Raw genomic sequence first — 25,311 nt, forward strand, 5'->3', positions numbered from 1 at the left:
AGCTCATCTCAGGGTCAATTAGGACTTCTTCGAGCCGGCGCGGACACGATGGGCCGAATGGCCCCCTTCTGTGCTGTATCTTTTCTATGGTTCTATGACTCCAAGGTTGCAAAAGGTCTGGTTCAGCCTCAGACAGTGGCCAGGGAGAGGGATGGAGCTGGTGGCTAGGGAACAGAGTTTGTGGCGGGGACTGAAGACAACATTTAGTTGCAGGAAGTTTTTGCTCATCTAGTACTGGATGTCGGACAAGCAATGTGACAAATCAGAGATAGTGGAGGGATTGAGAGAGGTGATGATGAGGTAGAGCTGGGTGTCGTCAGTGTACATGTGGAAACTGACATTGTGTTTTTGGATGATGTCACTGAGGGGCCGCATGTAGATGAGAAATAGGAGGGGGCCATGGGTAGATCCTTGGGGGACTCTAGAGGTAACCACGTAGGAGCAGGAAGAGAAGCCATTGCAGGTGATTCTCTGGCTATGACAGGATAGATAAGAATGGAACCAGGTGAGCACAGACCCACCCATCCAGAGGCAAGGCGTTGGAGGAGGATGATGTGGTCAACCATGTCAAAGGCAGCAGACAGGGCGAGAAGGATGAGGAGAGATAGTTTACTGTGGTCACAGTCACATAGGATGTCATTTGCGACTTTGATAAGGGCTGTTTCAGTACTGTGGCAGGGGCAGAATCCTGATTGGAGGGATTCAAACATGGAGTTGCAGGAAAAATGGGCACAGATTTGGGAGAGGACAACACATTCAAGGACTATGGAGAGGAAAGGGAGGTTGGAGATGGGGTGGTAGTTTGCAAGGACATAGGGGTCATGGGTGGGTTTTTTGAGAAGGGGGGTGGTGATGGCAGATTTGAAGGGGAGGCGGACAGTACCCGAGGAGAGGGAACCGTTAACAATATCAGCTCAACATGGGGGCCAGGAAGGGAAGTTGTTGGTCAGCAGTTTGGTGGAAATAGGTTCAAGGGAGCAGGAGATGGGTTTCATGGTCAAGATGAGGGGAAATAGGAGAGAAAAAAAAAGGAGATAAAGAAAAATAGGAGATAAAAAAAAAGGCGAGAAAGTAGAGAAAGATGTGAGTTCAGGACTAGGGCAGTGGGGAAACTTAGGGGAAGTTTGGTTTGGTGGGCTAGGGGAAGGGAGGGAAATGGCAGAGGCAGCTGAATGATGGTCTCAATCTTAATGACAAAGAAGTCCATGAGCTCCTCGCATTTGTTATTGGAGGCGAGGGTGGAGGAGGCAGGGTAGAGGGGTTTAAGAAGACGGTTTTCTAGTGGAGAAGATAAGCCGGGGGTTATCTTTGCATTCCAGGATGATCCTGGAATAGTGAGCAGTTTGGGCCAAGGAGAGCAGGACCCAATAGTGCATTATGTGGTCCAGCCAGATCTGGCGATGAATGGCTAAACCAATTGTCCACCGTAAATTTTCAAGTCTGTGTCCCTTGGACTTAAGGGAGCAGAGATAAGGGCCGTATCAGGAGGAATGACCAGGCTGAGAGAGAGTAATACTTTTAATGGTGACAAGGGCATAAAAGGAACAGAATACTATAGCAAAAATCATCAAAGGACACTGGCATTATCATGTCAAATACCTCTATGGGAGCATTCGCTTTTAATGAAGCTAAAAAGTTTCACGATTGGAAATGGTCTGAGTCACTGAAGTTCTTCCAACAGCTACGCATATATCCAGACAATTAGTGAGATGCCCTAGGGAGTGTGAGCATTACCATGCAAGTAACCTTTGGCTGAACGTGTGAAAACCACTTGGAAACAGTTACAATCACTTTCTGTAACTAAATGATTATTCATGGGCATCACTGGAGAAGTGCCGGCAGTTACAATACCAGATGAATGAGACACCCGTATTTTAGGGACGGAATGGGCCAGAGTTGAATGTGTCTTTCAGTCTCCATCATGTCTACTTCCTTTGAAATTTATAAACAAAATACTGTCTCAATAGATTTTTTTTTACCATGAGTTTGGCGTTGAATCAAGGTCTGACATTCTTTTCTTTGCTCTCTGCAAACACAGGCTACAGGATGTCACAACCACATAGTTTGAGTTGTGATAAAATTGGCCCTGGGACTATGTCAATGAAGCATTACAAATACTTCTTATCTTGGTATTGTGACTTATACTTGACCTCTCACCTCCTATCCACTCTTGGAAAAGGACACATGGAACAAAATCTACAATCTAATTTTTTCCTTTCATGGCAGTTTTGTCAGGCACACATTTGGACTTGATTGAAAATCACAAAAAGAAGTATTCATTTATAAACCCCAAACTGTGCCTCATAAATTGACAAAAGGTGGGTACTTTCACTCCATACACGCAGACTGCTCAAAGAGAAAAGCATGGGTTTGTGATTTTTAAAATAGAATAAGATGGGAAATCTTTCAGATTCCTTGTTGAGTAAATAGCCCCAAACAACTCAGTTGAGTATTGAATGGATCCCCAGACAGATAGAGGAGCCAGAGTGTCTACTCCTAAATAAGGAGATAACTGTAATTCCAAATCTGAGTATCACTTGGCACAAGGTAAGTTCAGTTCCATTGATCAAAATTGATTTTGTTTACTGGGAACTGAATACTGATGTGATTCAGTGGTAGTCACACTTGCATATAGGGCAGAGATTCACTGGAACTTATTTTAATTTGAATTGTGTGTATTATTTCTTTACTCTCCAATGTTTTTCCCTTCCAGTTTTCTCTCCTCACCTCTTCTCCTGCAGGTATTGACCCCCTTCCTGGGGTTCCATTCCATGAGCAGTGGTCATCTTTTGGTACCTTGTCCAAGTAGCCATGAGTAATGTGTGAGTCTGGGTGTTTAGTGTCAGTAGACTATCTTATGATAGAGGAGGACATCACAGATGAGCCCAATCCTCTCTATATCTTGGGGTCCACACTAATGCTGTTCCAGCAGGGATCACTGGATAGAGATCAGGAACAAGAAAGCAGTCAATTTTCTCTTCCCTAACCCAGGTTTACTGCAGCCAACTGCAGCACTCCTGCCATTGTCCCCATCTGAAATCAGCAAAGAATGGAGGTGAAATCTTAAACTCTGATTAGCAAAAATATTGGGGTCGATTTTAACGAGGAGTGGGTTTCAGTCGGGCAGGGACGGGACAAGTGCAAAACGCACTCGCAGGACTAGAATCATAGAAAGGTTACAGCATGAAAGGAGGCCATTCAGCCCATCGAGTCCGTGCCAGCTCTATGCAAGAGCAATCCAGCTAGTCCCACTCCCCCGCCCGATCCCCGTAGCCCTGCAAATTTTTTCCTTTCAAGTACTTATCCAGTTCCCTTTTGAAGGTCATGATTGAATCTGCCTCCACCACCCCCTTGGGCAGTGCATTCCAGATCATAACCACTCGCTGTTTAAAAAAGTTTTTTCTTATGTCACCTTTGGTTCTTTGGCCAATCACCTTAAATCCATGTCCTCTGGTTCTTGACCCTTCTGCCAATGGGAACAGTTTCTCTCTATCTACTCTGTCTCGACCCTTCATGATTTTAAATACCTCTATCAAATCTCTTCTCAACCTTCTCTGTTCCAAGGAGAACAATCCCAGCTTCTCCAGTCTATCCACGTAACTAAAGTCCCTCATCCCTGGAATCATTCTAGTAAATCTCTTCTGCACCCTCTCTAAGGCCTTCACATCTTTCCTAAAGTGCGGTGCCCAGAACTGGACACAATACTCCAGTTGTGGCCGCACCAGTGTTTTATAAAAGGTTTATCATGACTTCCTTGCTTTTGTACTCTATGCCTCTATTTATAAAGCCTAGGGTCCCGTATGCTTTTTTAACCGCTTTCTCAACCTGCCCTGCCACCTTCAATGATTTGTGTACATATACCCCCAGATCTCTCTGTTCCTGTATCCCTTTTAGAATTGTGCCCTTTAGTTGAGAATTGCCTCTCCTCATTCTTCCTACCGAAATGTATCACCTTGCATTTTTCTGCGACTAGATTTCAGGCCCAGGGTATTTTAACTAGCGAGCCTCATTTAAATTTAACAGGCTGGTTTCTCACCCCATCGTGTCAGGAACAAGAAGCTTGCCCACTTTCTGGGTGTAATTTCCGGTAGGCCTCCAGAGGCCTATTTAAAGCAGGAATGCACCTCTGAAAGGGCGGGTGCTTTCACCTTACTGACAAGATGAGTCAGAAGCAAACCCCTCAGATTCTCTGTTGCCTTCTTGGAGGTCCTGGTGGAAGAGTAAGATAAGGCAAACAAGGAATGCTCATGTCAGACACCGAGAGCTCAATACTGTAGAAAGCCGAGAGGAGTATAGAAAGTGCAGGGTTGATATTGAAAAAGAAATTAGGAAAGCAAAGAGAGGGCATGAAAGAATATTGACAAGTAAAATCAAGGAAAACCATAAGATGTTATATAAATACATAAAGAACAAGCAGATAACTAAGGAAAGAGTAGGGCCTATTAGAGACCAAAAAGGTAACCTGTGTGGAGGCGGAAGATATATGTATGGTTCTTAATGAATACTTTGTGCCTGTCACCACAAAAGAGGGGGACGATGCAGACATTGTAGTTAAGGAGGAGCAATGTGAAATATTGGATCGGATAAACATAATGAGGGAGGAAATATTAAGGGGATTATCATCTTTGAAAGTCGATAAATTGCCAGGCCTGGATGAAATGTATCCCAAGCTGTTAAGAGAAGCAAGGGAGGAAATAGCAGAGGTTCTGACCATCATTTTCCAATCCTCTCTGGCTATAGTCATGGTGCTGGAGGACTGCGAATGTTGTATCATTGTTTAAAAAGGGAGAAAGGGATAGACCGAGTAATTACAGGCCAGTCAGCTGTGGTGGGCAAATTATTGGAAACAATTCTGAGGGACAGTATTAATCGTCATTCAGAAAGGCACGGATTAATCAAGGACAGTCAGCATGGATTTGTTACGGATAGGTCGTGTCTAACTAACTTAATTGAATTTTTTGAGGAGGTAACAAGGAGGGTCGATGAAGGTAGCCCATTTGATGTTGTCTACATGAATTTTAGCAAGGCTTTTGACAAGGTCCTACATGGCAGACTGGTCAGAAAAGTAAAAGCCCATGGGATCCAAGGGAAAGTGGCAAGTTGGATCCAAAATTGGCTCAGTGACAGGAAGCAAAGGGTAATGGTCGACGGGTATTTTTGTGATTGGAAGGTTGTTTCCAATAGGGTTCCGCAGGGCTCAGTACTAGGTCCCTTGCTTTTTGTGGTATATATCAGTGATTTAGACTTAAATGTAGGGGGCATGTTTAAGAAGTTTGCAGATGATACAAAAATTGGCCGTGTGGTTGATAGTGAGGAGGAAAGCTGTAGACTGCAGGAAGATATCAATGGACTGGTCAGGTGGGCAGAAATGGGGCAAATGGAGTTCAATCCAGAGAAGTGTCAGATAATGCATTTGGGAAGGGCAAACAAGGCAAGGGAGTACACAATAAATGGGAGGATACTGAGAAGTGTAGAGGAACAGAGGGACCTTGGAGTGCATGTCCACAGATCCCTGAAGGTAGCAGGACAGGTAGATAAGGTGGTTAAAAAGACATACGGGATACTTTCCTTTATTAGCCAAGGCATAGAATATAAGAGCAGAGAGGTTATGCTAGAACTGTATAAAGCACTAGTTATGCCACAGCTAGAGTACTGCGTGCAGTTCTGGTCTCCACCTTACAGGAAAGATGTGATTACACTAGAGAGGGTACAGAGGAGATTTACGAGGATGTTGCCAGGACTGGAGAATTTTAACTATGAGGAAAGATTAGATAGGCTGGGGTTGTTTTCTTTGGAATAATGGAGGCTGAGGGGTGATTTAATTGCGGTGTACAAAATTTTGAGGGGCCTAGATAGAGTGGATAGGAAGGACTTATTTCCCTTAGCAGAGAGGTCAATAACTAGGGGGCATAGATTTAAAGTAATTGGTAGAAGGATTAGAGGGGAGCTGAGGAAAAATGTTTTCACCCAGAGAGTAGTAGGGGTCACTGCCTAGAAGGTTGGTAGAGGCAGAAACCGTCATCCTATTTAAAAAATACTTGGATATGCACTTGAAGTGCCGCAACTTACAAGGCTACGAACCAAGTGCTGGAAAGTGGGATTAGGCTGGATGGCATTTTTTCGGCCAGCACAGACATGTTGGGCCGAATGGCTTCCTTCTGTGCCTTAAATTTCTATGATTCTAGATGCGGGTAAGGAAGGAAGTTCTCTTTCCCACCAATGGAGGGACGATACCCAACAGGCCTGGGGAGAAGTAACTGAGAACATCATAGTAACCGATTGCTGTGCACCAGAAGCAGTTCTGATTGGTCAAACTTTAGCTTCTAGAAATCAACGGGAATTCAGCGCTGCTCTGAGATCGCCCTATGCCAGGCTGCATTGATGTGTACTTTCTCTTTGATTTTTATCTGCTCAGTTTCTTTAAAATTTGAAGATATTCAGACTTCTGATACACCTCCGCTTGCTATGCAAGGTTCCATCAATGGCTCTCCTTCTCGGCCAGCCAGTCTTCCTTGCGCCCCCCCCACCCCCTCTGATGTCCTTGTTGCCCCCCCACCTCCCCTCCAACCTCGCAGTTTGGGAACCTCTGGTCTAGAGCAAATTAAGTTTCATACCCCAGCACAGTGGCTTTGAACTTAGATATTGGCTTAATTTCAGTGTTTTCCAGAATCCAGCTCCAGGATAACAGCCAGCCAGTCAGACTTTTGGATTGCGCGCTTAAAGATATAACAGATAATAATGCACTGACACAATGATGTGCATATCATCATGTTGTTGCCTAGTACATCATAAATATACCTTGAGATTTAATAAAATTCAGGGACGAGTATCACTTGACGCAATTTTAGATCTACTCCTTGTACTCCAGGAGTGAAGAGGAACCAAGTGGGCACCAGAGGCCAATTGCCCCTTTGTTGTCTTATATGCAAAAGGCACTGTAAAGACAGCTTCAGTGTTCATCTGGTTTTGGATAATGACAGATGATGCTTGTTCCTGAAACCGCAAACTGGACCATTACTCATTTACTGGCAATGACAGTGCTGCTGACATGGCATCTACTAGTCTAGTCTGAATTGAGAAAATAAGGGATGAATCATTATCAGTAAAGACCTGAGGACAGTATACTGGAAAGGTCACATTTTAAAATAGGCAGGAGATCCATAGGGCTAATTATCCTTTGCTTTGCACCTGGAATGTATATTTCCAGGGTGGGAAGCAGAAGAAGATGTGGCAGACACCGGTGGTACTGGGTTTCCATTCCTTCTGCATTTCTTGGACACTTCTGGAGATTGCCCTGAGCGGGTGCAGAGCGTTTCAAGAAACATAGGAACATAGGAACAGGAGTAAGCCATTCAGCCCCTTGAGCCTGTTCCGCCATTCAATGTATCCTAACTCCATCCACCTGCCTTGGCTCCATGTCTCGTAATACCCTTGGCTAGCAAAAATCTATCGATCTCAGATTTAAAATTATTAATTGAGCTAGCATCTATTGCTTTTTGTGGGAGAGAGTTCCACACTTCTACCACCCTTTATGTGAAGAAGTGTTTCCCAACTTCTTTCCTGAATGGCTCTGATTTTAAGGTTATGTCCCCTTATCCTAGACTCCACCACCAGTTTCTCTCTATCTACCCTATCAATTCCTTTCAAAATCCTACAAACCTCAATCAAATCATCCCTTAACCTTCTATATTCCAGGGAATACACGCCTAGTTTATGTAATCTCTCCTTATAATCTATCCCTTTGACCCCTGGTAACATTCTGGTGAATCTGGGCTGCACTCCTTCCAAGGCCAATATATCCCTTCTAAGGTGTGGTGCTGCAGTACTCCAAATGTGATCTAATCAGGGTTTAGTATAGCTGTAGCAAAACTTCCTCCCCTTTATAGTCTAACCCTCTAATTATAAAGGCTAACATTCCATTAGCCTTTTTGATTATTTTTTGTACCTGACTACTGCATTTTACTGATCTGTGTACATGGACCCCGAAATCTCTTTGGACCCCCACTGTTCCTAACTTTTCACCATTCAATAAATACTCAGATCTATCCTTTTTTGGTCCAAAATGGACAACCTCACACTTACCTGCGGTGAAATCCATCTGCCACAGTTTTGCCCACTCACTTAGTCTATCAATGTCTCTTTGTAATTTTATGTTCCCGTTTACACTACTTACCATGCCACCAATCTTTGTGTAATCAGCAAACTTGGATATGTGGCTCTCTGTTGTGCTATGTAAGTCGTTAAAAAAATATAGTGAATAGTTGAGGCCCCAGCGCAGATCCTTATGGGACACCACTAATCACGTCCTTCCAATTCGAGTACATACCCATGATCCCTACTCTCCGTCTTCTACTGTCTAACCAATCTCCTAACCAAGTCAATAATTTGCCTTCAATTCCATGAGCTTCAATTTTAGCTAACAGTTTCTTATGTGGAACCTTATCGAATGCTTTCTGGAAGTCCATATAAACTACATCCATCGATATTCCCCTGTCTACTACTTTAGTTACTTCCTCAAAAAAATTAATTAGGTTAGTTAGATATAACCTACCTATTACAATTCCATGTTGGCTCTCTCTAATCAGCTCAAATTTCTCTAAGTGCTCAGTCACCCTTTCCTTAATTATAGATTCCAATACCTTCCCCACAACAGATAATAGACTAACAGATCTATAATTTCCTGGTTTCTCTTTCTCACCTTTCTTAAATAATAGAGTTATATTTGCAATTTTCCAATCTAAAGGGACAATTCCTGAATTGAGAGAGCTTTGCAAGATTGTGGCTAAAGCATCTGCAATTTCCTCATCTACTTCCTTTAAAACCCTGGGGTGGAAACCATAATTTTTTTTTTATTCGTTCATGGGATGTGGGCGTTGCTGGTGAGGCCAGCATTTATTGCCCATCCTTAATTGCCTTTGAGAAGGTGCTGGTAAGACACCTTCTTGAACCGCTGCAGTCCGTGTGGTGAAAGTTCTCCCACAGTGCTGTTAGGAAGGGAGTTCCAGGATTTTGACCCAGTGACGATGAAGGAACAGCGATATATTTCCAAGTCAGGATGGTGTGTGACTTGGAGGGGAATGTGCAGGTGGTGTTGTTCCCATGTGCCTGCTGCCCTTGTCCTTCTATGTGGTAGAGGTCGTGGGTTTGGGAGGTGCTGTCGAAGAAGCCTTGGCGAGTTCCTGCAGTGCATCCTGTGGATGGTACACGCTGTAGCCACTGTGTGCCGGTGGTGAAGGGAGTGAATGTTTAGGGTGGTGGATGGGGCGCCAATCAAGCAGGCTGCTTTGTCCTGGATGGTGTCGAGCTTCTTGAGTGTTGTTGGAGCTGCACTCATCCAGGCAAGTGGAGAGTATTCCATCACACTCCTGACTTGTGCCTTGTAGATGGTGGAAAGGCTTTGGGGAGTCAGGAGGTGAGTCACTCGCCGCAGAATACCCAGCCTTTGACCTGCTCTTGTAGCCACAGCATTTATATGGCTGGTCCATATAAATATATGTCTTGGGGATTTGTCACTCTTTAGTGCCATTATTTTTTCTAATACTGTTTTCTTGCTAACGTTAACTTTAGTCAGTTCCAGTCCTTGATTCATTGTTAGTTTCCCTGGAATGTCAGGTATATTATCCTCTTCCTCTACTGTGAAGACTGACACAAAGTGTCAACAAGTCTGCCATTTCTTTATTTTCATTTGCAATATTACCTGCATCTGTTTTTAAAGGGCTCACATTACCCTCACGGCAACCCTCACAGTAAATCGGAGAATATGTTGTTTTTTTAATGATAGAAACATTATACCATTTGATGCACAACAGATTATTCTGCTGCTAAACTGGAGCTGTGTCTAACGAGTCCTGTCCCTGTAAGACTACACGGTCTAATTAGTGTAAATAAGCACTTCCTAAAGTCAATGATAGGCTAACTACTGTTAGTTACACTCAATTAGAGCACAGTGATAAGCTTTTTTTCACTTTTTTAAATACTTTAAAAAAAAATGCGACATAGACATTTATGTGTGTGACAAGTGTAATGCCTGAAATGTGACAGACACATCTCAAACTTTTTATAAGTTAGGGGATCTCCCATGGCTTTGCATAGAGTAAGTCAGAGAACATGGCGGGGGGGGGGGGATGAAATTGGGCCATGTAGCGCCCGTTTTGTAGGACATCTAAGCCCCGAAAATGGCATCCGAGATGCACGTGCACATTTCTGATGTAAAGTGCGCAGGACGCCATCTTGGTAAAGGCGTTTGTGCACTTGCACCTAACGACCGCTGGCAGCATGCAGAGTAGGGAGATTATGACGTGAATCAGTGTGCAACGCTGATTTAAAGGGACCGCTGCTATTTTGGAACTACCCGCTCCAGCCAATGCACGGCCTTAACCTCGCAGAGCTGAACAGGACTTAAACAGCGTGAAGGATTCCCCCACCAGCGCTATTTAAAGGGATCATGCAGGAGTTGCAGGTTAGTTGCTGGATTATTTCTTCTGGTGCAATAGTACGTATTTTTGGAAGTTTCCTTTACTTGGATAAAGTTTCAATATTCTATAGAGAGTGGCCTTACAGTACTTTTAGTGGCATTTAAAATAGTACGCTGAAAAAAGTTGCTCCCAGACACGGGTGGCCTGCCAGGGCTTCCTCTGGAAATTGAACATGACTGGGAGAATGAAGAGAGGCCATTCAGGGTAGTGAACAGTGAGGAGGATAGTAATAGACTTCAAGAGGCCACAGACAGGCTTGCGGCATGGGCAGACACGTGGGAAATTTAACACAGAAAAATGCAAGGTGATGCATTGCGGTAGGAAAAATTAGGAGAGATAATATAAACTAAAGGGCACAACTCTAGAAGGGATAAAGGAACAGAGAGATCTGGGGGTATATGTGCACAAATCATTGAAGGTGGCAGGGCAGGTTGAGAAAGCGGGTAAAATAGCATATGGGATTCAGGGCTTTATAAATAGAGGCCTAGAGTACAAAAGTAAGGAAGTCATGATGAACCTTTATAAAACACTGTTTTGGCCACATCTGGACTATTGTGTCCAGTTCTGGGCACCGCACTTTAGGAAAGATGTGAAGGCCTTAGAGAGAGTGCAGAAGAGATTTACTAGAATGATTCCAGGGATGAGGCACTTTAGTTACGTGGATAGACTGGAGAAGCTGGGGTCGTTCTCCTTGGACCAGAGACGGCTGTGAGGAGATTTGATAGAGGTATTCAAAATCATGAAGGGTTAAGACAGAATAGAATTCCCAATGGCAGAAGGGTCAAGAACCAGAGGACATAGATTTAACATGATTGGCAAAAGAACCAAAGGTGACATGAGGAAAAATGTTTTTATACAGTGAGTGGTTAGGATCTGGAATGCACTGCCCAAGGTGGTGGAGGAGGCAGATTCAATCATGGCCTTCAAAACGGAACTGGATAAGTACTTGAAAGGAAAAATTTGCAGTGCTACGGGGATAGGAAGGGGGAGTGGTCTAGCTGGATTGCTCTTGCATAGAGCTGACACGGACCCGATGGGCTGAATGGTCTCCTACTTTGCTGTAACCTTTCTATGATTCTATGATTAGGTATGCAGAGACCCTTATCATCGATCCCTTCAGCTCCGCCAGTGGCCATGGCCTCAACAATGACCTTTCCAACGATGGCCAGCACCGTCTCCTCCATGGTTGTGAGGACTTCTGGGCGTGCCTGTCCTCCTCCAGTTCTTTCTTGCTGCCTACTGTTATGTGCCACCTTCTCCTGCAAGATGTTTGGGTGATGTGGCTGTCATGGTTGAATAGCTGCCAGTGTGTGTGACCTGTGAGTTGTGGGTGTGTGGCTTGCAACCGCGGTAATGTGTGAGGGTGAGATGAAGCATCTGATTTGAAGAGTTGAGTACTGATGGTAAGAGTTTGTTGGTAGGTGGGTGATGAGGATATAGTGCATGATGCAGTGAATGCGGCTAGTGGTGCAGTTGGTAGGAGATGCCACTTGACCGTTGAACTCACTCACCTTGACCACTCGTGTTAAATCATTGAACTTCTTCCTGCACCGCAACCATGTTCTTGGCACTATGCACCTGGCATTGACCCTGTATGCTATTTCCTCCCACTGCCTCTTAAGCATATGTCTGGAGGCATCCTGCCCCCTGCAGATATAAGATGACCCTCCTTCTGTCCACCCCTTGCACCAAGGCCTATAGTGCATCATCAGAGAAGGTTGGTGCGCGCTCTCTCGCAGGTGCAGGCATTCTTCAATATATTGCAGCACAGATTCATTTCCCAATTGACTTCCTGCACTTCCTGCAGCCACAGTGCACCTCCCCATTAAGAGGTGAAGACTGCCTTTAAGTGGTGCTAGCCTCTCCCAATATCAGGGCCCCCTGCTGATGCGTGCAGCGAATCAACAGCGTAGTTAGCACTGGCTGCTCACAGTAATCATTTAAATCATTAGGCAGCACAAATGTTACGTGCTGCTTGCATCGTAACAAACGGGCGCAGGTTAATCTTGCACCACGATCCCAGTGCCTGTTTCCCCCATTGTCTCTTTCACTGCTTCTTCTACTTCTGTCCCTGTCTTTCTGTCACTTCTGCTTCTCTCTCTAACACTTCTATCTCTGTCCCCTTTGGGTAGGACTCAGTGGATGTCACAGTGTGATGTGGCAGGGAAGGGTGCTGCTAAGGGCTGCAGGCTCCATTTTCTAGAGGGGGTGCTGGGGAAAATGGACCCAGCAGCCCTCAGTTCATCCCATCACCTCCCCCCATCACTCAAGCTTCACCCACCTTTTTCGTCTCATCATGACCCCTATTCTTTCATCTTCCTACTACCCCATCTCCTTGCTACCATCCTTTCACCCCATCACTACTGCTGCTCACATCTATTGCTACCTGTTCCCCTTTGAGCTAACTACTCTACCCCTGCATTCTCCCTGTCCCCTTTCTCAGCAGCCACTCATCTCATTTTTCACCTTTCATCCACTTCTTCCCCCATTCCCACTCACTCTTCCTGAGGGCAGATGGTGAGACTCCAGATTCCCCCTCGCCTGCAACCCGTTACTCTCCTCCCCCTCCTACGGATTTTTCTCAAATAGCCCTAGTTACTTTCAAAATTCAACTTATTTGTGCTTTTTTTAAACTCAAATTAGGATGAGGAAAGATACTATCTGCATTCCCCCCATCTCTCTCATTCTGTCTATCTCTCTTTATCTGTGCATCTCTATATTTGTGTGTGTCTCTCGCTATATATATATATATATATTACAGCTGTCATTTAAGAAAGCTGCTTCCCATTCTTTGGGGGAATGAAGAAATCATTTGTACTTCATCTTCAGCACAATTCGGAACTCAGGTGCCCCACCCATCTTCAGAGATTCAGGGTGTTGCACTGAACTTCACCTGGGGTGGGTGTCTCTTTTGCACTGATACATGTATGAGTGCCTGTCCTGAATATTTAAATGATTCCCATTTCCAGAATTTGGGACAGGCCAAACCAGCAGGCAGGAAGGCCCTGCTCTACTATACTTCTGTCCCCTTAAAAGGGCTTGCAGAATTTCCAGGCATTTGTTTTTCTCTTAGCTTAATATACTTTCTAAAGTTCATAGAACATAAAATAATAGCAATAACAGATATGTAATCAGTACCATGTATTGCTTTTTCTCACTCGGTCTCTCTGTCGCACATACAAACTCTGTTTAAAAAAAACTCAAAATAAACTTTACCTGAGTAAAGCATTTTAATTTTGTCTTCTCTCTTTCTTCAATTAGTTTTGTAAAACAAGTAAGCAGAAATTGTCAGATGCTAAAGAAAAAAGGGTTTTGATAGAGTAAATAAGGAGAAACTGTTTCCAGTGGCAGAAGGGTCGGTAACCAGAGGACACGGATTTAAGGTAATTGGCAAAAGAACCAGAGGCGAGGTGAGCAGAATTTTTTTTACGCAGCGATGTTTTGATCTGGAATGCACTGCCTGAAAGGGTGGTGGAAGCAGATTTGATGATAACTTTCAAAAGGAAATTGGATAGATACTTGAAGGGGAAAAGCTTGCAGGGCTGTTGGGAAAGATCAGGGGAGTGCGACTAATTGGATAGCTCTTTCAAAGAGCCGGCACAGGCACGATGGGCCAAGTGGCCTCCTTCTGTGCTGTATCATTCTATGTTTCTATGATTCTGGCAGTTCAGTTGACTAAATGATACTGATGTAACTCAGAAAATTGGATGCACTGCATAGGCTCAGAGTGAACTATGTGCATTCTGCTGACAGAGCCATAGCTCTGAGCTGTGACATATGAAGTCCAATCCCAGGGTTTTTAGAGAGGCTGAGGCCTTCAATTAAACAATTTAGTAAAGATATTAAAAAATACTAAAAAACATTGCCCACATCCACCCCTGTCTCAGTCCATCTACTGCTGAAACCCCCATCTATGCCTTTGTCACTCCCAGACTCAACTATTCCAGTCTCTTCTGGCCAGTCGCCAATCTTCACCCTCTGTAAACTTCAACTCATCCAAAACCTTGCTGCTCGAATCCTATTCTGCGCCAAGTCCCGCACACCCATCACCGCTCACTGACCTACATTGGCTCTTAGTCCCCCAAAGCCACCAATTTAAAATTCGCACCCTTGTGTTTAAATTCACAATATTAAAACTTAATTGAAAAGCACATTTTGCTAAATCATATGGTCGATGTAATAAATTCCTATCCAGCAACTTGTAGTGACTTAACAAATCTGACCAAATACAATACTAGACTTTGGCTTTGCCTCTCACTATCTCTACTACTTCCTCCAAACCTACAATTCCCCCCCCCCCCCCTCCTCCCACCGAACTCTCCATTCCTCTGGCTCTGGGCTCTAGTGCATATCCCCCTTCTTTCACCTCTTCATTGGTGGCCGTGCCTTCAGTATCCTAGATTATTTGGAATTCCCTCCCTAAATCCCTCCGTTTCTCCACCTCCCTCTCTTCCTTTAAGAACCTATTTAAAACCTACCTCTTTGACCAAGCTTTTGCTCACTCCTCCTGGTATCTCCTTCTTTGGTTCGGTGTCAATTTTCTCCTTACACCTCAGTGAAAAACCTTGGGACATTTTTCTACATTAAAGGCATTATATAATTTCAAGTTCTTGTTGTCGTCAGTCTAGTTTATGCACTCAAGTCTTAGAGTGAGGCTTTTATTCACAACTTAGATGGCGGTCACCATCATACAGACGTCAATGGTGAAGCAAAGGGGGGTGGAATGCGTCATTATAGTTTAATATTTATATTCATATTATTTTGGTGGCTTTGCTGAAAGTGCGGGGAATTGGTTGTACACCACGTTTAAATGGAGTACCGTAGTATATGTGGAGTGCTGTAATATATCCCAAAGTACTTCACAGCCAATAAATTATTTTTTGAACTGCAGCACCCAATTTGCTCACAGCGAGGTCCCACAAACAGTGAATGAGATAAAAGAATAGTTCACCTATTTTGGCTGTGTTGTTTGAGGGATGAAGGCTGCCAGGTCATGAGGAAAACTCCTTGCTGTTCAAAAGAAAGGTGCCATGGGATATTTTACATTCACCTGAACGGGCATATGAAACCTCAGTTTAGCGTCTCATCTGAAAGACAGCACCACTGACAGCGCGGACCTCCCTCACTATTGCGATGGAGTGCCGGCGAATATTACGTGCTCTGGAGTAGAGCTTGAACCCATGACCTGATGATTCAGAACAAAAGAATGCTACCTGCTAAGCCATGCTGACACTGAAGTGGAACAGCCAGGGGATCTATGACAATGTCATGATGAGTGTACATTTTCCAGTTTCCTTAAACGAGAAAAATAAATCTGTGTTAGCGGTGTCAGCTTGCAAAGCCTGGCAGAAGTTTGCAGTGAGACTGACTCTACAAACACATTTTTGTCTGGGAAAGTTAGGCTGAGGGAAGAGTCCGGATTCTGATTCTGCTGCAGTGAACAGGCTGCAGCAATGTGCCAGTGAAGTCCAGCAGGTCAAACAGTGCTAATCTGATGGGGTTTTGATGTTACCCAGTAATGAGATGACATCAATCAGTACATCAAAGCTTCAGCACATACAGATAATCTTGCAAGAGACCCTCAGAATTTCAAGTGCACTCTCAGAATTATGTCTGTGTAAAGTGTTGGGGATTATATGGAAAGCAGAACCGGATGATGGAGGAGGTACCTTGTATCATTTGTTTGATATTTAATCCTTTTGATTTCTGCGATTGTGCTCTCAGTAGAGGGCTATACACAGTTACTTTGCAAACTGAAATTATAATTTTCCCACAATTTTTGGAGAAAGAAGAAAAACAGAAAAGATTTCAGCTACAGAATGTATTAATACTTGTAAAATGTAAAGACAAGCTAGTAGTAATAATTGGGGATGTCACGGAATTAGAAGAGGAGCTAATTTAATTTTTTTTCTTTCAATGATTTTCCGTGTGTGGAAGAAGTCTATCCTACCCCTCCCACCCATTTTGTAAATTATGGGTTCTCCTGCCCCTGTCTTACACAGAGAAAGGGCAAACAACCTGAAAGATGAAGAGGAATTTCTTCACTCAGAGGGTTGTGAATGTTTGGAATTCTCCACCCCAAGGGGCTGTGGATGCTGAGTCGTTGAATATATTCAAGGCTGAGAGAGATAGATTTTTGGACTCCAGGGGAATCAAGGGGTATGGGGATCGGGCAGGAAAGTGGAGTTGAGGTTGAAGATCAGCCATGGTCTGATTGAATGGTGAAGCAGGCTTGAGGGGCCGTATGGCCTACTCCTGCTCCTATTTCTTTTGTTCTAATGTTCTTATGTAGGAACAATTGAAGCACTCTACTCCCACCCTGGCTGTCATGTTAAAGGACTAGTAATCCAAAGGCCTGGACCAATAAGCCAGAGATTGTGAGTTCAAATTCCACCACGGCAGTTTGAGAAAATGAATTCAGTTTAAAGAGAAATCTGAAAGTAAAAAAACTAGTATTAGTAAAAGTGATCATGAAGCTGTTTGATTGTCGTAAAAAAAACTAGTTCACTAATGTCCTTTAGGGAAGGAAACCTACTGTCCTTACTTGGCCTATAAGTAACTCCAGTTCCACACCAACGTGGTTGACTCTTCCTTGCCCTTTGAAGTGGCACTGCAGCAGTTCAAGGAGAAGGCCCATCACCACCTTTCAGAGCAACTAGGGTGGGCAATAAAAGCAGCCTTGCCAGCGATGCCCACAACCCCAGAATGAATTTTTCAAAACCTAACATAACACAAATTGGGGTTGTATTCTCTAGAGTTTAGAAGGTTAAGGGGTGATCTGATCGAAGTTTATAAGATATTAAGGGGAACAGATAGGGTGGATAGAGAGAAACTATTTACGCTGGTTGGGGATTTTAGGAGTAGGGGGCACAGTCTAAAAATTAGAGCCAGACCTTTCAGGAGTGAGATTAGAAAACATTTCTACACACAATTTCTAGCTTAATTGCTAAATTTAAATCTGAGATAGATAGCTTTTTGGCAACCAAAGGTATTAAGGGATATGGGCCAAAGGCAGGTATATGGAGTTAGATCACAGATCAGCCATGATCTTATCAAATGGCAGAGCAGGCACGAGGGGCTGAATGGCCTACTCCTGTTCCTATATTCCTGTGTTCCTAACACATACTGGAAAATACTGCCTTTACTCTCAGGACCAATGGGAGAGCTAAGCCCATCAGGTTTTGGTACAATTTTGAAAAAACAAAAGTTGAATAAGGGGAGTAAAAGTAAAAGTAATTAGTTCTCTCCAAGTGGATGAAAGAGATCCTATGGCAGTTACTGGAAGAACAGTAGGGAGTTCTCCAGATGTCCAGACCAATATTCATCCAACACAACCAAAACAAATTAACTAGTCACTCCTCTCATTTCTGTTTGTAGGATCTTTCTGTGTATAAAATTTCATTGCCATGTTTGCCTACAAAACAAAAATGACTGTGTTTCAAAAATAATTCATTGGCTGTGAAGCTCTTTGGGTCATTCTGAGGATGTGAAAGGCGCTATATCAATGCAAGTCTTTTCTTCTTCCATTCTAATAATGTTGCTGAACTATAAAGACTAATTTAGCCAATTATTGGGGTGGGGGGGGGGGGGGTTGTGGGGGGAGATAGTTCCAATGACATTAAGTATTTCCATATTCTAATCTGTCAAGTGACACAAGCACCATAAGTAATACTTCGACCAAGTTTAACAAGGTCGGTAAACCAGATGCAGCATCATAAAAGCTGAAGAAACTTCATTCACATCAGTTAAAGAAGTAAGAACTTGTATTTATATAGCACCTTTCACGACCTCAGGATGTTCCAAAGTGCTTTGCAGTCAATGAAATTTAGTAACTGTTAGAATGTAGGGAAACACGGCAGCCAATTTGCACTCAGCAAGGTCCCACAAACAGCAATGTGATAAGTAACCAAATAATCTGTTTTTTTGGTGAAGTTGGTTGAGGGATAAATATTTTTATTATTCATTCATGGGATGTGGGCGTCGCTGGCGAGGCCAGCATTTATTGCCCATCCCTAATTGCCCTTGAGAAGGTGGTGGTGAGCCGCCTTCTTGAACCGCTGCAGTCTATGTGGTGAAGGTTCTCCCACAGTGCTGTTAGGTAGGGAGTTCCAGGATTTTGACCCAGCGACGATGAAGGAATGGTGATATATTTCCAAATCAGGATGGGGTGTGACTTGGAGGGGAACATGCAGGTGGTGTTGTTCCCATGTACCTGCTGCCCTTGTCCTCCGAGGTGGTAGAGATCATGGGTTTGGGAGGTGCTGTTGAAGAAGCCTTGGTGAGTTGCTGCATTTCATCCTGTAGATGGTGCACACTGCAGCCACGGTGCGCCGGTGGTGAAGGGAGTGAACGTTTAGGGTGGTGGACGGGGCACCAGTCAAGCGGGCTGCTTTGTCCTGGATGGTGTCGAGTTTCTTGAGTGTTGTTGGAGCTGCACTCATCCAGGCAAGTGGAGAGTATTCCATCACACTCCTGACTTGTGCCTTGTAGATGGCGGAAAGGCTTTGAGGAGTCAGGAGGTGAGTCACTCACCGCAGAATACCCAGCCTCTGACCTGCTCTTGTCGCCACAGTATTTATATGGCTGGTCCAGTTAAGTTTCTGGTCAATCGTGACCCTCCAGGATGTTGATGGTGGGGATTCGGCGATGGTAATGCCGTTGAATGTCAAGGGGAGGTGGTTAGGCTGTCTTTTGTTGGAGATGGTCATTGCCTGGCACTTGTCTGACGCGAATGTTACTTGCTACTTATCAGCCCAAGCCTGGATGTTGTCCAGGTCTTGCTGCACATGGGCACGGACTGCTTCATTATATGAGGGGTTGCAAATGGAGCTGAACACTGTGCAATCATCAGCAAACAATTTCACTTCTGACCTTAAGATGGAAGGAAGGTCATTGATGAAGCAGCTGAAGATGGTTGGGCCTAGGACACTGCCCTAAGGAACTCCTGCAGCAATGTCCTGGGGCTGAGATGATTGGCCTCCAACAACCAATACCATCTTCCTTCGTGCTAGGTATGAAGCCAGCCAATGGAAAGTTTTCCCCCTGATTCCCATTGACTTCAATTTTACTAGGGCTCCTTGGTGCCACACTTGGTCAAATGCTGCCTTGATATCAAGGGCAGTCACTCTCACCTCACCTCTGGAATTCAGCTCTTTTGCCCACATTTGGACCAAGGCTGTAATGAGGTCTGGAGCCGAGTTTGTCCTGGGGAAACCCAAACTGAGCATCGGTGAGCAGGTTATTGGTGAGTAAGTGCTGCTTGATAGCACTGTCGACGACTCCTTCCATCACATTGCTGATGATTGAGAGTAAACTGATGGGGCGGTAATTGGCCGGATTGGATTTGTCCTGTTTTTTGTGGGCAGGACATACCTGGGCAATTTTCCACGTTGTCGGGTAGATGCCAGTGTTGTAGCTACACTGGAACAGCTTGGCTAGAGACACGGCTAGTTCCGGAGCACAAGCCTTCAGCAGTACCACCAACCAGTGGATGTAGTATATATGGATTTTCAAAAGGCATTCGATAAGGTGCCACATAAAAGGTTGTTACACAAGGTAAGAGCCCATGGGGTTGGGGGTAATATATTAGCATGGATAGAGGATTGGTTAAAGGACAGAAAACAGAGAGTAGGAATAAACGGGTCATTTTTAGGTTGGCAGGCTGTAACTAGTGGGGTGCCGCAAGGATTGGTGCTTGGGCCTCAGCTATTTACAATCTACATTAATGACTTAGATGAGGGGACAGAGTGTAATGTATCCAAGTTTGCCGACGATACAAAGCTAGGTGGGAAAGTAAGCTCGGAGGAGGACACAAAGAGCCTGCAAAGGGATATACGCAGGTTAAATGAGTGGACAAGAAGGTATAATGTGGGGAAATGTGAGGTTATTCACTTTGGTAGGAAGAATAGAAAAACAGAATATTTTTTAAATGGTGAGAAACTATTAAATGTTGGTGTTCAAAAGAGACTTAGGTGTACTCGTGCAAGAAACACAAAAGTTAGTATGCAGGTACAGCAGGCATTTAGGAAAGCAAATGGCATGTTGGCCTTTATTGCATGGGGGTTGGAGTACAAGAGTAAGGAAGTCTTACTACAGCTTTACAGGGCTTTAGTGAGACCTCACCTGGAGTACTGTGTACAGTTTTAGTCTCCTTATCTAAGGAAGGATATACTTGCCTTGGAGGCGGTGCAACAAAGGTTCATTCGATTAATTCCTGGGATGAGAGAGTTGTCCAATGAGAAGAGGTTGTGTAGAATGGGCCTATACTCTCTGGAGTTTAAAAGAATGAGAGGTGATCTCATTGAAAGATATAAGATTCTGAGAGGGCTTGACAGGGTAAATACTGAGAGATTGTTTCCCCTGGCTAGAGAATCTAGATCGAGAGGGCATAGTCTCAGGATAAGGGGTCGGCCATTCAAGACTGAGATGAGGACGAATTTCTTCACGCAGAAGGTTGCGAATCTTTGGAATTCTCTACCCCAGAGGGCTGTGGATGCTGAGTCATTGAATATATTCAAGGCTGAGATGGATAGATTTTTGGAGTCTAAGGGAATCAAGGGATATGGAGATTGGACAGGATAGAGGAGTTGAGGATGAAGATCAGCCATGATCTGATTGAATGGTGGAGCAGGGTCGAGGGGCCATATGGCCTACTCCTGCTCCTATTTCTCATGTTCTTATGTTTTACAGCCGGTATGTTATCGGGGACCATAGCCTTTGTTGTATCCAGTGCATTCAGCCTTTTCTTGATAGCACATGGAGTGAATCGAATTGGCTGAACACTGACTTCTGTGATGGTGGGGATCTCGGGAGGAGACAAAGATGGATCAACCACTCAGCACTTCTGTCTGAAGATGGTTGCAAACCTTTTAGCCTTGACTTTTGCACTCACGTGCTGGGCTCTGCCATCATTGAGGATGGGGATGTTCACGGAGCCTCCTCCTCCCCTTAGTTTTTTAATTGTCCACCACCATTCACGATTGGATGTGGCAGGACTGCAGAGCTTTGATCTGATCCGTTGGTTATGGGATCGCTTAGCTCTGTCTATAACATGCTGCTTCCACTGTTTAGCATGCATGTAGTCCTGTGTCATAGCTTCACCAGGTTGGCATCTCATTCTTAGGTACGCCTGGTGCTGCTCCTGGCATGCTCTTTTACACTCCTCATTGAACCAGGGTTGGTCCCCTGGCTTGATGGTAATGGTAGAGTGAGGGATATGCTGGGCCATGAGTTTACAGATTGTGGTGGAATACAAATCTGCTGCTACTGACGGCTCACAGCGCCTCATGGATGCCCAGTTCTGAGCTGCTAGATTTGTTCTGAATCTATCCCATTTAGCATGGTGCTGGTGCCACACAACACGATGGACGGTGTCCTCAGTTTGAAGACGAAACTTCGTCTCCACAAGGACTGTGCGGTGGTCACTCCTACCAATACTGTCATGGACAGATGCATCTGCAACAGGTCGATTGGTGAGGATGAGGTCAAATAGTTTTTCCCTCATGTTGGTTCTCTCACCACCTGCCGCAGGCCCAGTCTGGCAGCCACGTCCTTCAGAACTCGGCCAGCTCGGTCAGTAGTGGTGCTACCGATCCACTTTTGGTGATGGACATTGAAGTCCCCCACCCAAAGTATATTCTGAGTCCTTTCTACCCTCAGTGCTTCCTCCAAGTGGTGCTCAACATGAAGGAGGACTGATTCATCTGCTGAGGAGGGGTGGTAGGTGGTAATCAGCAGGAGGTTTCCTTGCGCATGTTTGACCTGATGCTATGAGACTTCATGTGGTCCGGAGTCAATGTTGAGGACTCCCAGGGCCACTCCCTCTTGACTGCATGGGATGTTGGCTGAAAAGTATGATTCTGTGAGTATGGCTATGTCAGGCTGTTGCTTGTCTAGTCTGTGGGACAGCTCTCCCAATTTTGGCACAAGTCCACAGGTGTTAGTGAGGAAAACTTTGCTGGGTCGTCTGGGCTTGGTTTGCCTTTGTCATGTCCAGTGCCCAGTGGTCCATCTGGTTTTATTCTTATTATGTCTTTTTGTACCGGGATTGTACAACTGAGTGGCTTGCTAGGCCATTTCAGAGGGCAGTTAAGAATCAATCACATTGCTGTGGGTCTGGAGTCACATAAAGGCAAGACTGGGTAAGAACGGCACAAATATTGTCCAGGACACCAGAAGAACTCTCCAGTTCTTCTTCAAATAGTGCCATGGGATCTTTTACATCCACCTCTAACAATGCAGTATCATTCCAGTACTGGTGTGTCATAGAATCATAGAATGGTTACAGCACAGAAGGCGGCCATTCGGCCCATCGAGTCCATGCCGGCTCTCTGCAAGAGCAATCCAGTTAGTCCCACTCCGCCACCCTATCCCTGTAGCCCTGCAAATTTTTTTCTCTTCAAGTACTTATCAAATTCCCTTTTGAAGGCCATGATTGAATCTGCCTCCTCGGGCAGTGCATTCCAAATTCGAACCACTCGCTGTTTAAAAATGTTTTTCCTCATGTCGCCTTTGGTTCTTTTGCAATCACCTTGAATCTATGTCCCCTGTTTCTTGACCCTTCCGCCAATGGGAACAGTTTCTCTCTATCTATTCTGTCTCAACCCTTCATGATTTTGAATACCTCTATCAAATCTCCTCTCAACCTTCTCTGTTCCAAGGAGAACAACCCCAGCTTCTCCAGTCTATCCACATAACTGAAGTCCCTCATCCCTGGAATTATTCCAGTAAATCTCATCTGCACTCGCTCTAAGGCCTTCACATCTTTCCTAAAGTGCGGTGCCCAGAACTGGACACACTATTCCAGTTGTGGCCGAACCAGTGTTTTCTAAAGGTTCATCATAATCTCCTTGCTTTTATACTCTATGCTTCTATTTATAAATGTAAGGAATCTTACAACACCAGGTTATAGTCCAACATTTTTATTTTAAAATCACAAGCTTTCGGAGATTATCCCCTTTGTCAGGTGAAGATTCACCTGACGAAGGGGATAATCTCCGAAAGCTTGTGATTTTAAAATAAAATTGTTGGACTATAACCTGGTGTTGTAAGATTCCTTCTATTTATAAAGCCCAGGATCCGTATAATTTTTAACCGCTTTCTCAACCTGCCCTGCCACTTTCAACGATTTGTGTACATATACCCTCAGGTCTCTCTGTTCCTGCACCCCTTTTAGAATTGTACATTTTAGTTTATATTGCCTCTCCTTGTTCTTCCTACCAAAATGTATCACTTCACACTTTTCTGCGTTAAATTTCATCTGCCATGTTTCCGCCCATTCCACCAGTCTATGTCCTCTTGAAGTCTATCACTATCCTCCTCGCTGTTCACTACCCTTATAAGTTTTGTGCCATCTGCAAATTTTGAAATTGTGCCCTGTACACCCAAGTCCAAGTCATTAATATATATCAAGAAAAGCAATGGTTCTAGTACCGACCCCTGGGGGGCACCACTGTACACCTCCCACCAGTCCGAAAAACAACCGTTCACCACTACTCTCTGCTTCGTATTACTTAGCCAATTTCGTATCCTTGCTGCCACTGCCCCTTTTATTCCATGGGCTTCAACTTTGATGACAAGCCTATTATGCGGCACTTTATCAAACGCCTTTTGAAAGTCCATATACACCACATCAACTGCATTGCCCTCATCGACCCTCTCTGTCACCTCATCAAAAAACTTAATCAAGTTAGTTAAACACGATTTGCCTTTAACAAACCCGTGCTGGCTTTCCTCAAGTGACTGTTAATTTTGTCCTGGATTATCGTTTCTAAAAGTTTCCCCACTATCGAGGTTAAACTGACTGGCCTGTAGTTGCTGGGTTTATCCTTACACTGTTTTTCGAACAAGGTGTAACATTTGCAATTCTCAACCTAGGTCATCTGCTGAAGGCACTGGAATGGAGTTTGAACCCCCAACCTTTTGCCTTAGAGATGAGAGTGCTACCACTGAGCCAAGGCTGACACCTAAACTTGTATATCGCCGTTCCTTCATCATCGCTGGGTCAAAATCCTGGAACTCCCTTCCTAACAGCACTGTGGGAGAACCTTCACCACACGGACTGCAGCAGTTTAAGGCAGCAGCTCACCACCACCTTCTCAAGGGCAATTGGGGATGGGCAATAAATGCCAGCCTCGCCAGCGACGCCCACATCCCGTGAACAAATAAAAAAAAATAGAAGCATGGAATGAACTACCTGGATTTAACAAAGAAGCAGTGCATTGAGAGGTCTAGGCTCACCAAAGGAGGGAATGAATGAGATACCTGTACTGCTGGTTCCAGATTTAGTGGAATAAGTGTGTCTTCCATTTTCCCTTCCTTTGTGTACTACTTTCCTGCCACTGTTCTGCCCCCTTACACATCCTTAGCCAATCGTGTTCCTCTCTGATGATGGGGCATCTGTGTAAGAAATCAAGGTCTTGGAGTCCTTGCTGCGTGCAAATTGGCTGCCATGTTTCCCTACATTCCAACAGTAACTACATATCATTGGCTGCAAAGCACTTTGAAACACCCTGAGGTTGTGAAAGGCATCTGTGTAAGGAATCAAGGTCTTGGAGAGGGTGCAGAGGAGATTTACTGGAATGATACCAGAAATATGGGGCTTCAGCTATGTGGAGAGACTTGAAAAGCTGGAGAGACTTGATTGTTCTCCTTAGAGCAGAGAAGGTTAAGGGAAGATTTAATAGAGGTGTTCAAAATTATGAGGGGTTTTGATAGAATAAATAAGGAGCAGCTGTTTCCACTGGCAGAAGGGTCAGTACCCGGAGGACACAGATTTAAGATATTTGGGAAAAAAACAGAGGTGAGATGAGGAGAAATTTTTTTATGCAGTGTGATG

At 44.4% G+C, this 25,311-nt stretch overlaps 1 long non-coding RNA gene across 1 annotated transcript in view; it reads left to right on the forward strand.

Moving 5' to 3' along the window:
- The window catches only part of LOC137334397 (uncharacterized), a 98,209-nt gene extending 73,797 nt beyond the window's left edge, over positions 1–24,412 (forward strand). Inside the window, exon 3 of the long non-coding RNA XR_010966137.1 lies at positions 24,351–24,412. This is a non-coding gene — a long non-coding RNA (uncharacterized lncRNA). The remainder of the gene's footprint in view (positions 1–24,350) is intronic.
- Positions 24,413–25,311: the final 899 nt, after the last annotated feature.

The sequence above is a fragment of the Heptranchias perlo genome, chromosome 2 (genome assembly GCF_035084215.1).
Source record: "Heptranchias perlo isolate sHepPer1 chromosome 2, sHepPer1.hap1, whole genome shotgun sequence".
Taxonomy (NCBI): domain Eukaryota; kingdom Metazoa; phylum Chordata; class Chondrichthyes; order Hexanchiformes; family Hexanchidae; genus Heptranchias; species Heptranchias perlo.